The 15,563-nt window shown below is 44.7% G+C and overlaps 1 long non-coding RNA gene across 9 annotated transcripts in view; it reads right to left on the bottom strand.

The window, feature by feature from the left end:
* Positions 1-9,820, bottom strand: part of LOC137862391 (uncharacterized) — a 40,078-nt gene extending 30,258 nt beyond the window's left edge. For 7 of the 9 annotated variants that reach the window (XR_011100228.1, XR_011100236.1, XR_011100229.1 and 4 more), the window contains exons 1-3: positions 9,508-9,820; positions 4,428-8,699; positions 2,306-2,496 (exon numbers count right to left, since the gene is read on the bottom strand). This is a non-coding gene — a long non-coding RNA (uncharacterized lncRNA). The remainder of the gene's footprint in view (positions 1-2,305; positions 2,497-4,427; positions 8,700-9,507) is intronic. The other 2 variants (XR_011100232.1, XR_011100230.1) reach the window with 2 other exon arrangements.
* Positions 9,821-15,563: the final 5,743 nt, after the last annotated feature.

The following is a 15,563-nucleotide window of genomic DNA, read 5'->3' as shown; positions in this document are numbered from 1 at the left end:
GCTCTTAGTGCCCTGCAAACTGCTCACGGGGCCTCTGCAGCTTGTGTCACAGGAGGGGAGCAGCGTGCGTCCCCAAACGGGCACCGGTGGGTCACCAAGGCTATGGTGGGGTGGGAGTACTGGGGGCTTGCACTTCCCCCTAGGGAAAGGCACAGATGTAAGGAGGAGGAAAGGAAAGCAGCTTGGAGCACTACAGGGACCATAGGAGAGACGGACACTGCAGGTAGCAGCTTCTTGTAATTTGGCCATACTGGGGCTGCATGATTTCAGATGGCATAGTCCAAGAAAGGACTGTGACCAGAAAGGCATGACTGAGAATATCACAGAATGGTTTGTGCTGGAAGGGATCACAGAATCCACCCAGCCCCAACCCCTGCCATGGGCAGGATCCCCTGCCCCCAGCCCCATCCAGCCTGGCCTTGGGCACTGCCAGGGATGGGGCAGCCACAACTCCTCTGGGCAGCCTGGGTCTGGGCCTCACTGCCCTCTGAGTGAAGGATTTCTTCCTTACAACCAATCTAAATCTCCCCTCTTTTAGTTTAAGCCATTACTCCTCATCCTATCACTACACCCCTGACACAGAGTCCCTGCCTGGCTTTCCTGCAGCCCCCTTTAGGCATTGGAAGGCCGCTGTGAGGTCTCCTCAGCACCTTCTCTGGGCTGAACAGCCCCAGCTCCCTCAGCCTGTCTCCACAGCAGAGGTGCTCCAGACCCTTCTTCATTTGTGGCCTCTTGATTCACTCTCGTACATCCCTGTCCTTCAGGTGCTGGGGGCCCAGAGCTGAGCACAGGCTCCAGGTGGGGTCTCGTGAGAGCAGAGCAGAGGGGCACAATCCCCTCCCTCGCCCTGCTGCCCACGCTGCTTTTGGTGCAGCCCAGGATAGGGCTGGCTTTCAGGGCTGCAAGCACACATCGCTGGCTCACGTTGAGCTTCTCATCAACCAGCACCACCAGGGCCTTCTCCTCAGGGCTGCTTTCATCCATTCTCTGCCCAGCCTGTGGTTGTGCTTGGGATTGCCCTGGCTGTGGTGCAGGACCTTGCCTTTGGCCTTGCTGAACCTCATGAGGCTCACATATGGAAGGTCACTCCTGTAAAAACAGGACTAGCTTCGGGTGTGGGAAGAAGCTCGGCCTGGGCCCCTGCACAGAGAAGCACCACCGGGTGCCTGCCCATCCTGCCTCCTGCTCCTTCAGGGACTCTGTGTGCCCAGAAATACTGAGCGAGGAAAAAAAAACAAACCAACAACAACAAAAAAATGGGTCTCAAAACACTGCAGTAGCAGATGACTTGGATAAAAGCATGGAAGATGTTCTCACTTGGATTGCTGCAAACCAGAAACACCTCCACTGACAAAGATGCAGCAATGTCTGTCTGGGTGAGCAAGGCTGGAATCAAGCTGACAACAATTAGGGTTCTCTCATTATTTTTCTCCTCCGCTCCAGTTGTTTACACCTCTGCCTCCCTGCCTGCTCCCTGCTTTGACATGTTGAATAAAATGTATTTGTTCACAGTCTCACAAATCCTTTCTTGAGAGCCTTGCTTGCAATGTTCAGATTTCACATGGTCACAGGGTTTTGCCTTTAAATTTCAAGCTCCTTAGGGCAGAGACAATGTCAAATCAGTGTGAAACATCGTGCATACTAATGAGGCTATAGAAACAGCAACTGTACATGTAGTTAACATCTTTTCTAATCCACATCCTTTAAGCAGCAGCATTTTGTAATCCACACTGCCAAGAATCAAGGGCAGAGAGCAGGGATGTCTTCCTCCTGCCATTAGATTTTACAACTAGCAAAGTACTTTCTCTGGTTTGCTACAGCACATCCAAACTGAGCATGTCTGTATGCTGTGCTCTGGAGCCAAGCGATCTTTCTTCCCCTCTGTGACAAATTGTAACTCACTGGCTTCACTTGCTTAGAATGTATCGCTCCCTGGGAAGAGTTAATAAGACTCCATAAAAAAGTTGTATTATAACAGCTTCTGGCAGGGGCCCATAAATACCAATCACCTCAATACAGGATTTTTGGCAGGTATTTAGGTGTAATTTTCCATTCAAATGGCTATTTTATGAAGAATCCACAAGTAGTTGCTGGTCATTTCACTCGAGCATGGATGAACTCTGCACAGCCACCCCCCTCAGAGTGGGCTCCGTGCCTTGGGACGCAGCGAAGACACGGGACTGCAGACCCCAGCACCCGGATGCCACAGGGTGGAGAGCAAGAGGTTACCAGTGGGACCTGGAGAAACACATCCCAAGATGACCTTGTGACTTTAGACAGACATGATGGGGAATATTTCACTCACCGCTTCAGGATTTTGAGATGGGCAGCCGAAGAGACAGGCAGGATTTGGAGATGGGCTTCCACATTGTTCAGATGCCTTCCTGTCTCCCTCATGGAAGACTTTGAGCAAGATTTTGTGCCACTGAGGTGGCCTTCCCTGCTCCTCTGGGTTCATCCTCACAATTTCAAGTGTTAGTGCTTTCATGTAAGAACCTAACGCAAGACAACAGTTCAAAGGTGAAAAGCATTTTACAAAAGAATGAAAATCATAACAGCATTCAGGAGACTCAAAATGACTCATTTCCCGAGGGGAAATTATTGGTATTCTCTCTGCAGCTACTCTGCTGGTGTCAGTGTTATTAAAAAGACAGAGCACGAAGACAGATAAACAAGGAAGTCTTAAAAGGCAAATACATTCTAACTAGTGGTTATCACTGCACTTAATAATTAGGGTACTAATTAAGAGGGTAAGTAACACACTAGCTATTAGCTTCTGGTAATTAGTGTTGTGTTTTTATTTTTTTCTCTAGATAATAACAAACTGCGAAGAAAATAAAAAGACCTGAATCCATTCCACTATTCACCCTGTTCACATCATGAATACCTATTATGATTATTAATATTAATCATTACTACCACAAAGTCTTCCCAATTTTGCAGCACCTTGTAGCTTACCATTTTACCCATACAGACTGGACCTTGCTGGTGTCTAATGGGATTTCCAATCCCAACCCATAAGCCTTACACTGCCCGAGCTTAGTTCCCTTGCTGTGCTGGTGCTCAGGGATGCATGCACGTGCAGCTGATCACCGTGGGTATGCCACGGCACAGCATGATGCTACCATCGCTGGTGAAAGCACAGCAAAAGTCCTTCTGAGAGCAGGGCCAAGATTTTTCAGAGCAGCGTCCTCACAGGTGGGAGACTTGGATTTAAATGCCTGAAGCCAAATCAAGACAGAAGCGAGTCTGAGTTGTCTCCTATACCTGTCAGTCCAATGTCAGGATGCATTTAGGGATAACATACCCAAGAATTTTCAGTCCTTCTTCCCCCTCAAACACAGCCCTGCAAAGAAGCAGAGAGCAGTGCCCAGGTCCCACTGTGCTAAGGCAGGTGGAGGGAGGAAACTTCTCTGCAGAGTGCAGCATAGGCTGACCTGCCCCTGCCTCGTGGCTCCCCAAGCACTTCAAACCTCATCAGTTATCACAAGGAGCAAGAAGCGATACAAAAGGATGTTTCTTCAATATCCTTTTTTCAAGATGTGAAGAATAGGGCCATAAGAAAGTGGTATGCAGCATGTGCACCAATGTCAGCATTTTGGTTGCTGTCAGGAGGGAGCAAACCTCCCCATTGCCCTCCGCTCACCATGCTTCAGTTTGCACTGCGGAGCACGAGATGAGGGCTGCACCCCTTGGGGTTAAACCCTCAGCCATGCACCTCATCTGCCAGCCCCTGGGACCTCATGTGGCTCGTGGGGAACCATCCCACGGGAACGTGCATGGTACAGATGCAGACTTACCTCCACACCCATGGCATCACACTGCTTGCCAGTAGGGATACAGCCAGTGCTGCACTTGTTCAAAAAGGACTACACTTTGGGTAAGCAATTAGCCATATGGTTGTTTATGACTATTTGTGCAGAAAAAGAAGATGCTCGAATTATGTGAATTGGGTTAAAAGTAATTCAACAATAAAGATATTGAAAAATCTCACATTTCTATCTTTTCAATGTCTCAAAGAAGAGTAACAGATGACTATTTGCTTGTATGTATTGCTTTTGCTGATTTCAGGGTGTTTATTAAGATGATAAAAATACTTAATGCTGAGCTACATTCTGTGTGTTGACTTTCAAAATAAATCTTTGTGTGGGCAGTGGGTAGATTAATACTCCCAGATTAGCCCATGGATAAGAATATCCATACAGCCAAAGTAGTTGTAACAGGTCAATAATGTAAAAAAGTAGTATCTTGCGAAAGCACTATTTTTCTAAAAGAGATGTTGAATGACTATACACAGCTGGACACAACACACAGATGCTAGATATCAATGAAATCGAGTCCTGTCTGGGATAAAACACAACTGCCACCCTCGCTAACAAGGTTACAGAACTTCAGTAAAAGACAATGAAGAAAATGTCACACCTCACCTTGCTTTTAGATTTCCCTCTTACACCTATCTCCTCACATACTTCTGGAAAGCATGGGAATGGTTCTCAAAGCACTATTGTTTCGAGTGAACTGGACTTTCATTGACTTCTAGAAAAAAAAAAAAAAAAAAAAAACCACACTTGGAACAACAAAATCAAGAGTTATTATCTGCTAAAGCCATATTCCTGTGCTTTCATATATTACAATACCATTTTCTGAGCAGACAGACACACGTGCACGCACATTGGTCCCACTGGGGAAACAAGGTTACTTAAAACAAACACACACGTAACTAACAGCAAATATAAGCTCGTTAGAAAATGTTTTTTTTAGTTCATGTTATATAAAATGAATCAGGTGCTAAATTCAAAATTGTTGGTAAGTAAACAGTAGGTAGCATTATAGAGAGCCACTCTTCATAAAATTCTAATTATCCCTCTCCGATTTGTTGTGACATGCCCTTGCACAGATTATGGGTTTGGACCAATGCCCAGTCTTCTTTGAAAATGCAAAGTAATCACGAGAGCTTTGCATAACCTCTGATTGGTTTTCAGTGTACGGTTAGGACATTTTGTGAAGCTGCTGCAAGTGAAGGTAGCTCGAGCTGTCTCCCTGGCTTCTGCTCACCCTTTCCTGGCTCCTGAGGAATCAGCATTTCTCCCCATTGTGCACGCTGCAAAATAGTGCTCCTCAGAGACCCTTACTGATGGGCCAGTGATGACCCCTACAGAAACTCACTCTAAAGTCATTCATAAAAAGCATTTCTCTCAAGATGCTCTCCATCAGTCCCCCTGGCAGGGTCCGCTCACATGAGCCAGATGTTGTCCATGACCCAAGGCTGCTGGACTGATGCAGCACTGTTTGGGGCTGTGCTGTTCAGCCCTCTCCTGGGGGCAGCTCCCATTGATGTTCCCATCTGGGATGTTGGAGAGTGAAAATAAAAGGGGTATCATGATGTTCCTCTTGAGTCCTTCAAGTGGGAAGTAAAGGAGAGCACTGGTGGGTTTGGGAGCAAACAGGTCACCAACGTTTCTTTCAAATTACCATGGTGTTTTTTTGGGTCTCAGTCCTTTGTGTCCTAGCACACAGGGTAAAAGACATCTGGGTAGACACAACCTCCATGAAAACCCGAGAACCAAGGAATCCCAGCCCGTGGGCCTTGGGTGTGGAGCACTTGCCATCCCCATGGCCCAGTGCCTCACCACTGCAGTTTGATGAGCGCTTAGGACGTACGGGGCAATAACCAGTACATCAGCTCTAACACACTGCATTGTGTATTTAACCCCAAGGCTATTACCATTATCCAGCTTAGCCAAATGAACGCAGTAGAAAAACATTTACAGTCGCTGGAGGATTAATCTTCTGAATGATGCATGGACGTGAGAGAAAATGCCTTTGATTTATATAATGCTGTACTAGGGGATATAATTTCAATTAGTAATTGTTAATTTTGATTTAGTAGGTTACACACTAGATATAGCAAGTTTATCATGGTTACATTATCTAATTTATTACTATATATATTTACTGTAATGGGAGCATATATTAATCAATAGATACACTGATAAACTAGGGACTACTCACTGCACTGCAACACTGGAATAACACAGTCAGGCCAGTAACAGACAGACGACTGTTAGATGCTGTGAATGATGCATCTCATTCTCAGTTTTATCCTGGAACAAATAAAAAAATAGGCAATGATTATCAGGTTTTGAAATTAATATATCTGTTTTAACAGGCAGTATGTCAGATGTAGTAGCTAAGGTACTTGCCCAGAGAGTCCGATTCTTCTCCAAGTGGATGATTTATATATTTTAATATGAAATGTATCACTTACCAAACAGTTTTTTCAGTACTTGATATATACATTCCACCTGCCAAGAACATTTTGATGCTGTAATATATCCCATTGTCTTTCTTCTTTCAGAAGAATCTGTTTCTAATTCTTTCCATGCCTCCTGCGTCTGAACAGTATCAATCGCATCTTTCACAAAATGAGTCTTCTGATGGCTACACCAAACCTTTGCCCAGTGCTCCACAGAGTCCTGTGAGCAGCTGCCCAGGAGCAATCGGGACCTCATGAGAGCAGCCACGAGCCCCCTCCATGCATGGCCACAACAAGCACCTTGGATGTTCCTGCCTTCTTCCAGGCCACAAATTATTTTACACATATAAGTCAGAAGAGCAGGATGGTCCCAGCCACTGGGCAGAAGGAAATCAGCACCCGGCTGCGACAGCCATCAACAACTTCAGTCCCATCGGCCAGGGGAAGGGGGTCCCTTTTTGCCTCTCCTTCTCCAGCGACCTTCTTCCCAAAGCTGTGTGGTGCCAAAAGCTGGTTGTCTAACTGATTCTCCAAACCTTCACAACCGCCTATGCGGCACGCTGCAGCCTCTCAACCCCCAGCAGCCAATACTCACCTTGTGTTTTCCTTGCTGCAAAATGTACATCCTTTTGTCTTGTTCTTCTGGAGACAGCCAGGGGACACCAGGGAAATGGGCCCTTCACCTGTGACACGGCTACTGTCACAGCTCAGGCTTTTCTTTTCCATGACAAAACACTGCTCACTGGTCATTTTTCTCTGACTTCTCATTCTTCCTGCTGCCTTTCAGCATACTGCAGACTCATCTATATCATTCTCGTACCGCACTGCCCAGAACTGGAGGCAACGGCAGACACAGACCTCACCACTTCCAACTAAAGCAGAATAACAGCAGTTTGCCACGTGCACAGGACGTATTCAACAGCGCACAATAACACGTGCCATGTTGCACCACTTCATTGGTCTGTATTTAGTTTGTCAATGTGACCTACAGCGTTTCCCCATCTTGTGCTCGGCGGTTCATGTATCCCTTTTATCTTTCCAGTCAACCTCAGCATCCCAGGGCAGCACTGATGCACCCTACGATGAGACAAGGGATGCCAACAAAGTGACCCAGCTCTGAGATAAGGCCCAGGTCAAGGTTCCTGAACCTCACCCACTAACTACATCCCATCAACATCCCCACGGCAGCAGAGCAGACGGCTGCTGTGGCTAACAAACACCCAGGTTATTTGGCTGGGATGAAAGGGGAAAGCAGACATTTGGCTGACAGGTGGATGATGGACAATACACAACCCTGAGGGGAAAGGGAATTGTTACCTGTAGACATGAGTGACTATAAATCAAGCCAATGGCAGAGGGAATCCATCAGCACAGACCAAAAAAAGTACTTCCAGCTCAGCAAAAGTAATTGGTGAATTTCCGAGAAACACAGGAGACAGAGAATGGCTTTTTTACTACCACCACCAAACTCCTCTTCCCCAAAGCAGATCTAGAGAGCACAAATGTGTTACATACAGGATTTCCAAGGCCAAGTGCAGCAGAAAGGCCACTGTTTGTAGAGTAAGCAGGAGCGCTGCTTAGCATATGAGGAGCATATGCAGCAGAGGAAAACATACTCTAGTTCCAGCACTGAAACTAAAACAGCCCCAGAATGTAGATTTAAAAACCATCTGCAGGTTTCTAAGTAACCAGCCTGATTTTTCTGATGCGTTGAGGGCTGACTGGTTCCCAGTGAAATCAATAGGAGATGTCAATTGCTTGGTGCTTTTGAAAATCAGGCCAACTCTTCAGGAGTGTTCGCAGGGGCCTGAAATGCCTGATTATGCCCCATTTGAAGTCTGAGCCTCGATACACAGCACCGCGCCTGCTGTTCGGAAACGTGTCTCACAACACGCACATCCTCGGCGAGGATGAAAGAGGAACCCTCCCTGCGACAATCAGACAGGGGACAGAAACCTCTGCTTCTTCTCCCCGCCTTTCAAATTGGATGTACCTAATCTTCAATTAGGAAACGGGAAAAACCCTTTTATAGATGCTGCAGCACATTGTCAGATGCCGCATGTTACATAATGCAGATACAAAGGAGTGGGAACTTGAATTTGCAGGAAAATAGAAGCCAGGATGTGCGCCTAACTGGGACCTGCCCTAACCTACTCCTGGGCAGAAAGTAAGCCAAGAGGTGAGGACAGGATGAAGCAGAGTTACATGTGAGCCTTACAAAATATATTTCCTAATTAAAAAAAAAATAAAAATACTTGCTCCGAAGCTCTGTCTTCCTAGTGCTGGCTACTGGCATACTTCACTAAGCACTTTGGCTGGGTCTGGGGCAGGTCGGGTGCTCAGCCCTCACCTCCTTTATTACCATTTGGTGCCGAATGGCTGCGTTGGAAAACGCACCGCGTCCTTCCTTGAGAGCTTTCCCACCTGGTGCACGCTCTGACATCTGTAAGTAGTAATTTAGTGCTGAATCACACAACAGAACTGACTATATCCTTTATAAATTCATAAATCCCGGGAAGGACAGTTTTCCTATTATGGCTGCAGTATTGTTTCAGTGGTATAGCCTGCATGGCTGAAGGAGAGACAATAAATTGTGATGCTGTGAAATCCATTGTATTTATATATGAGGCTGCTTTTGGTCTCCATTTCCTAGTCACAAATAAACCAAGATCTTTGGGGTTTGCAACGGTGATATATATAGATTGCAAATGGTCACACATTAAATCAGTTGGCTCCTATATTTTATTTGCATTATTTTTATTGTTTCCTGAAAGCTGACGAGTACTTTTCTCATCCTACAGACTCTTTACCATGAGGAGAAAGTCTAGACGAGCTTAGGCTTTCTTCACAGTCTTCCTTTAACATATATGAGGCCGTGATTTATACATTTACAGCCATGCCAACCTTGCAGCAGACACGAGCAGCATGAAAAAATGCATTTCTATTTAAGAGAATGCATATTCTATTCAAAGAATTTTCTGAGAGTTTTTGGCAGTACCGTTGTGTCTAGAATATAGTCGTGGCCCAGGACCAGAGGTGTTAAGACAGCGCCATCACAAAAGGAGGATTTTCACAGATCCATATAACGCAGTACAAATCCATGCACGAGGTGCAGCCAGGTGGTCATATGCTCTGCTCTGGTCCCCAGAAGTTAAATATCAATAGTTTTAAGGGACCATACAAGGAAGGGAACATCTTCCACTATAAATTAACTCAAAAAGTTAAAAAGAAAATTAAGGCTGTGAACCTACCTGAGCTGTGCGCCAGCTGTGTGAAGGAAACATTTCTCTTTCTAAAACAAATCAATGAGAGTGCTGCAGGAAGGACAGCCATCCTGTAAATTTCAAATCAGACAAAGATGACAGAAACCGGTATAAAGGGTGTCAATAGCTACTTTGATGGAAACAATATCTTTAAAAAAAATAATCCATTTATACCCTGCAAATTGTGCATTTGAGTAGGGGGTATTCAAGAGACAGGAAAAGAAAAAGTGCAGGGACTGCTCTTGGTGCTGAAGGGACACATTTAGGTTGTGAAAGGAAAACAAAACTAAACAAACAAACAACAAAGTCTATTTATTTTCTTCTCTGGTGATGCTGTCAAAAGGATGTAACAGGACTTCCTCCAAGACCTGCTTAATACTAGGGAAGTGTTGCAGCAATCCTGTCCACAGCAGCTATTTCAGCAAGACTAATTCACAGAGTGCAGATGAAAAGCTCAAGTGTTTGGAAACTGGTTCTTCTAAACGAGGTTTTGTGTTTGTTTTTGTTTAATTCACACCCTCAAAATGGCATTAAAGGTCTAGGATTTTTATTATGTTCTGCTGAAGTAAATGCATTTATGCTACACGAAGCAACTTCAGCTTACTGCTGAAATGGCTTCATGTTCTAATTAGTCAAATACAATAAATGGGTTGTTAAATAGTGCAGCTTATCCTTCTGCTTTGACTTGTTTACTACTTCTCTGCAGCACTCAGTAAGCCTTACAAATAATTCTGTAACTCTCTGCAATCAAATTTCTACAGATAAACTTCGCTGTTCAGGTCTTGCCTTTTTGGTATGTAAGCTTGGGGAGGATCTCTAAGGAATATCTAGAACCCCAACAGAGACATACCTATTAAAAGACAAAAAACAATGTAATTTCTTCTGCATCTGCCAAAACCAGAGCTCCACATTACACAGGATGCCAGTGAGAAGAGCAGGGGGAGAAGGGCAGAGCGCAGTTCCGTGCTCTGGTTAAGCGAGCAGTGATTAACATGTTTTGCCAGTCAAACTTTGACTGGTGGTAAGCTCTAGTAATCTTCTGGCGTTTGATTAATCCTTTTATTTCTAGTGTGATGGTTGTAAAAAATCAGAATTTAGACAAGACTACAACTGATGCAAGATTAGCAGGCTTCGAACTCATCATACGAAGGATAAGCCGTTAACACCGAAGGACTCAACAAGGAGCAGCAGCACCCATGCAGGTGCGTGCTGCTGCAGCAGGGTGCAGAGGGCTCCCCTTAGTTGTCCCAAGGCTCCCGGCACACGCAGCACTGTGCCAGGAGCTGGAATAAAAGTTTTCCCTGTGACATTCAGCGAGGCAAAGGCTGCAGACAGGACTGGAGCTCGTGGTGGTGCTGCTTCTGCCAGCACAGAACAGTGGGGGAAAAGCGCACGGAGCCAAGCTGTAAAATTCTTCTATCTTTAGATGCTAATTACTGCTTTGGATATTAAAAGCCACTACAGTTCACATACTGAACACCTCCAAAAGATGCTCAGGAATCAGTAATGTCAGGAAAGCATCCTCTTGTTGCAACCTAATGATGCGGATTTAGGCACCTCCTTGTCTGAGGACTCACGAGCCCCACCATTCCCGCAGCCCGGTGCTGTGCTGACCTTTGAGCAGTTCCTACAGCAACAAGCTGGAGCAGATGTTGCAAACAGAAATGATCAGAAACTTCTCTGGACTCAAATATAAAAGCCAAATGTTTCTCAGCTCTATAAAGATCTGCTGGTCGTCTTCTTCCAGTAAGTGGGGCTTTGCACATCTCACCCCTAACAATGTTCTCATTACAATCTGAACTGTTAGAAAAGGTCTTTGGTTCCTTACTCTGTTTCCTCATTGTCCATCCCAAACAAACACATCTCTTTGTAGCATCCTGTAGGCTGAGGAAAGGACAAGTAGAGAGCAATGGTAAAGCTGTTGCTGTAAACATGAAATAGTTTCTTAATGAAGAGGAAACTTGAGGGTCCTAAATAGCTCTGTGCCTTCTTTCTGAAGGACCTAAACCCACTGGTCCCTGTCTGCCCCCTACACTGGGTACTTAGATTCCAAAGAAATGAGGTTTGTTTAAGTCCTTGAAGAATAAGAACAAATAGCACATCCAGGTTCTTCCTGAAAGAGCTGCCCAGTAATAATTCAAACAGATTAAATCTCTCTTGCCTATCCCCAGTGAGCTCTCAGCCAGTTGAAATCCCATCTCCAATAAAGCAGATGTAGACATTTACGTGGGAAGTTTTTAACTTCAATGGATTAGTGCATTTTACAAAAAGAAAGCAAGAAGTAAAAACAAAACAAAACAAAAATGTACACAGTGTGCTGCCAGAACCAAGTCAGAACCTCCTGCCAGGTTTGGACACAACTGTCTCTCTGCTGGGAGGCTCCGTCTGTCCTCCCGAACACGTTCTGCCTCCCAGGCCTGTCTCTGACCCACTGCCCAGCACAGCCCTTTGCTTTCCAGCATGGTCCAGTGCTCCCAGTCAGCAGCAGAAGAGTCAGAGCAGCAGGACAGGAATGAAAGCTGGCCCCATTAGCTTCCTGATCCTCCTGATCACATACCAAAGGGGAAGAAGGGGCCTTTGCTGCAGGACTCCCTTTATCCTTTGCCTCTCCATCTGCCCAGGGATTTCCAGCTGCAGCAGACCGTAAACACCTAAAACCTAAACCTAAAAAACCCTAAAAACCCTAAAAGAGTCAGGTGAAGTCCTTCCCAGAGACAGCGCAGGCACCTTCAAGTCGTCTTCTAACAGCAGATCTAAAACCCTCAGCTCGCCTCCTGATACCCAAAGTGAATTTCGCTATTCTGTAAAGCTCTGAAAGGCAGCAATGCAATTAGACTGAACGCGCTTCTTTTCAAATCCCTCTCAGCAACTGATCCCTGCAGGAAAAGTGCTTGCATTTCACTCCAGTTTCCAGGTATTCGCTAAGTACAATGGTGGGTGAAAGACATGGATGCTTTGTACCACAAATACTTTGCACACATGCTATTGTGTTGAGCTGGCACAGACATGCTCTATTTAGATGGAGACGTTTTGATAAAGAGGCAAAATCATCTGTTGCAGGTAGAGAAACAAACTGCTGGAGCTGCAGGGAGCTGATCGAGCCGAGCCTCCTGAGCCGTAGCGTGGCGCTTTGAGCATGGCCTCGGCTCCTCGGCTCGGGGGAAGGCTGCTTTCCTGACACCGCCTCGCAGCAGCTGACTTGAACACCACTGCATCTTTTCACGCCGACAAGGAATTAGGTCAAAACTTTCTAGGAAATTTCTCCCGCCTGTTTTGGAGCTCAGTTCAAAAGATCAAAGTAGAGGAGCTCTGTAGAATCCTGTATCTCACGTGGAAATGAAACCTTAACAGGAAGAAATCTTGTGACTGAATACTGCTGAGCTGACATCCAGGGGCTTACTGCTTTAAAAACCCCAGCACAGCTCAGCAGCAGCAGCATCTAAAGCAAAGAAAGCGAGTAAACATACACCAGCCCTTCCATCAGTGCCCACCCCAAGCACAGAGATGCCATTCATTTTGTTAGTGTTGTGGCATCGTTTCATTTCCCCTGCTCCCATCTCCACCAGCAGCCTGGCTGCAAAGAGCCACTTTAGCCTTTTACCAACTGTAACAAATCTTATCCTAGCAGTGGAGTTCTTGTCAGTAGTTAGAGCTCCTTGCTCATGTTCAGTATTAGCGTTCTTTCTTCTAAAGCACTATTTTGATTAGATGATCTCTTCCCTGAGAAAAAACACTTACGGCCAGATTTTTAAAAAGCTATTAGGCTCCTGCTTAATTTAAATGTGTAACAGCAGGCAACTCAGCCTAATTCTCTACTTGAGCACACAGTCTCCTGATTTATACACACGAGTGGAATAGCTTTTGCAGATGCACATTTTGCCTCTTGCTTTATCCTCCTCATGCATTAAGAACTTACCTTTACTTATGATTTTCTTAATTAGCACTTAAATTACACAAATAACCACTTAGCATACAGACTGCATTGACCAATTTCCTGTAGCTGCTTTGAAACGGAGTTCAGTGCACTTCTTTCACCCCAAATCATCCCATGGTGTGGGAGTTTTGGGGCCAGCCCCACATTTAAGAGAGAAACATGTGAGTCATGGGGAGAACGAGCAGAAGGTTTAAGTCCACACATCAACTCCTCCCAGGCAGCCAGAGGCAATGTTGAATCTCACGGTAAAACAACTTTTGCCACTGATACATCTTCTTGCAATTTCCACGCTGGAACCTCCACAGGTTGTGTTGATTTATGAGGTCATTTGTCTGTTGACAATTGATTGAATTAACTACTGCAGAAGAGCATTTCTGTCCCAGAATGGGGAAAGTTGTTTTAACTTTTTTTTTTGCTACAGTAGTTGAAAAGAGTGTTTGGAAATGCAGCTCATCTCTATATGGTGGCTAATTTCAAACACTCCTGGGACTCTTACAACTTTCTTCAGAAGATTCAAAAGAAACAAAGACCTTGATCAGGGGAATAGATTTTGTGTTGTTTCTTTTTTTGGAGCAGAGAAGAGCAGGTTGCAGGATATGATGTTTAGAAATTTCTTAAGCATATAATTATTGCTGATTGTAATTTATACTGGAATACAGCTCTGTGAGCATCACTTTCCAAAACACTTCCACCCTTTTTCCTGAAAAGACACCAGAAAATCAAGCTTCTGCTGAGACAGACTGCAACTAAGACTGCCACCTAAGGACAGCACATACAAAGTAACACGGAGCAGATGCTAATGCTGTATGCTTCCTGGTGCAGACTCCAAGCCACAGATAAAAACGCTGTTGGACTGGAGCTGCATAACCTGGGACAATTCCTGATATTGTGGGCAAATAAGGACTGAGCACAGAAACACCCAAGGGCATGTCCTAACACCAACAGAGTAACATACACCTTTCTGTGGATTGCTACATAGGTCTACAACCCCAGCTGGATGCCGGGGAAGGGGGATGCAAAAGAAATAGTTAAATGCAGCAGCCAGTAGGCAGCACACACTTTTCTCCTGCACAGCTACAAGTGGCCACAGAACAAGACCAGCGGGGTTTGGGCAACCACTGACTACGCAACCAAGGCCAAGGGTCACATCTAGTCTTCCTAGGAAGGTGTTTTCCTAGTTAAGTGCTTTCACTCATCGTATTTTCAATATTGCATGGACTGGACAATAGAACAGAGTCAGTGAAAAGCAGCATTAACTGGTAGTGACCCTTCTTGTATCAGGGTCACCACCAGAGGGGCAACGGTACTTCCAGTTCTCTGAAACTCAGCAACTTACCCTCAGAACAAGATCCCACCAGGCTGGATTCTTAATTGCCCTGGTGTTTCTGCTTCTTCATGCTCTTAAACTTACCAGAACTTCAACATTCAGATTCTTTTTTTATTTGTTTGTTCATAAAGTTATGCTAAGTTCTTCTTGCATGCAGTGTTGTATTACACCTTTTAAGCCATCTCTTGTATTCCATCATTAATATTTTAGTACAGTTTTTCTTTAGAAACAGTTCTTTGGATCATCTTGTGTGTTTTTTTTTGGCATTGATTCATCTTTTTTGTTGTTGTTGTTCACATCTCACTTCTCAAGGCTAAAACTCCACAGGCAGGATTTCCATCAATTTTAGTTTGAGTTCTCACCTGATTAGAAGCTTCAGCAGAAAGTTTTACAGTCGCACTCAGGGCATAAGGTTTCTGTTTCTCCTGACGCATCACTATTTCAAGATTTGATTTCAGTCAAAAGTGCACAACACAAGTTACTTTCCAAAATTCCCTGTAAAGGAGAAGATACTGAAATTAAAAACATTAATGACTATAATAATAATGAAAGTAAAAAATTCTTTCCTCCCAATTAATACTGAGGTAACCTGAAACACTGTTTTCTATTTACTTATTTATATTTCCTATTTGACTCAATCCCATGACAAACCAGTAACAGTATTTCTACTCACCACATCCAGGTATAAGAATATTTCTTGGTAATGCTTAACAGGAGTTGTTCTGACCTGAAAATAAAATGTAACATTCATCTGCCTACAGTACTTGAGTAAATAAAAAAGAA

The sequence above is a fragment of the Anas acuta genome, chromosome 11 (genome assembly GCF_963932015.1).
Source record: "Anas acuta chromosome 11, bAnaAcu1.1, whole genome shotgun sequence".
Classification (NCBI taxonomy): domain Eukaryota; kingdom Metazoa; phylum Chordata; class Aves; order Anseriformes; family Anatidae; genus Anas; species Anas acuta.
Note: the sequence above shows the minus strand (reverse complement) of the source record. Positions and strands in the feature narration are given on the sequence as shown.